This window comes from Apis dorsata, unplaced genomic scaffold, assembly GCF_000469605.1.
Source record: "Apis dorsata unplaced genomic scaffold, Apis dorsata 1.3 scaffold_115, whole genome shotgun sequence".
Classification (NCBI taxonomy): Eukaryota; Metazoa; Arthropoda; class Insecta; order Hymenoptera; family Apidae; genus Apis; species Apis dorsata.
Genome location: NW_006263409.1, coordinates 4,675 through 5,529, shown reverse-complemented (window position 1 = coordinate 5,529; position 855 = coordinate 4,675). Strand labels below are relative to the sequence as shown.

At 20.8% G+C, this 855-nt stretch overlaps 1 long non-coding RNA gene across 1 annotated transcript; it reads left to right on the top strand.

Moving 5' to 3' along the window:
• The first annotated feature begins 1 nt into the window (after nt 1).
• Nucleotides 2-576, top strand: LOC102681232. The gene is made up of 2 exons (XR_421273.2): nt 2-54; nt 455-576. It is a non-coding gene; the product is annotated as an uncharacterized LOC102681232 (long non-coding RNA).
• The last annotated feature ends 279 nt before the right edge of the window (nt 577-855 follow it).

The following is an 855-nucleotide window of genomic DNA, read 5'->3' as shown; positions in this document are numbered from 1 at the left end:
CGTCCCTGAAGAAATAATTGCGAAACGAATAGCAAGAACTGGAAGTGAATCGAGGTATCGATAGTATCAATATTAATAATTTTTAAATTATAATAATTAATAATTGAAAACCTAGTTACTAATAATTATTTAAATAATAAATAGTTCATTAATTATTGCAATATAGTTTTTATGAATCATAAAAATATAGAAATTTCTAGTATTCGAAAAAATTGTTCCATTCATTCAAAATAATTAATAAATTTCTAATATTAAAAACTATATATAGAATATGACCACTGGAACAAAAATCAGAAAAAATATAAAAAATAAATATTTTAGGTATCTAAAATCAAAAAATTCATCTATCAGATTAAGTAAATATTTGATCAAATAAATTCCTTTCTTTATCAATATTTGTAAAATAATTTTATCATCACTTGCATAATCTTTAAATCTAAATTTTAATTTATAGCTGCAACAAAAACGAAATCATTCATCATCATGAAGATATGAAGTGGGGCTGGCGCGATAAAGATATGAAACCCCACGAAATCGAAGAAACAAGAATTTTTAATAAAAAGGATTAATGGGTATGAAATGTTTAAAGCAATTAATATTTATCATGAATATCATTAATAGTTTATAATTTTTTTTTATACTGATATCAAGGATCAAGTAAAATTATTTAAATTGTCCAATAAATACAATACAATATCTGTTATTTCTTTCATTTCTGTGTTTTATTATCGTTATTGTTTTTCGTATTTTTCTAGTCACACAATTAATTGTGACTTTATATAATAAATATTGTTTTTAAATCTAAGAATTTGAAATAAAAAAATAACTTATTTACATAATTTATATTTTCAATGG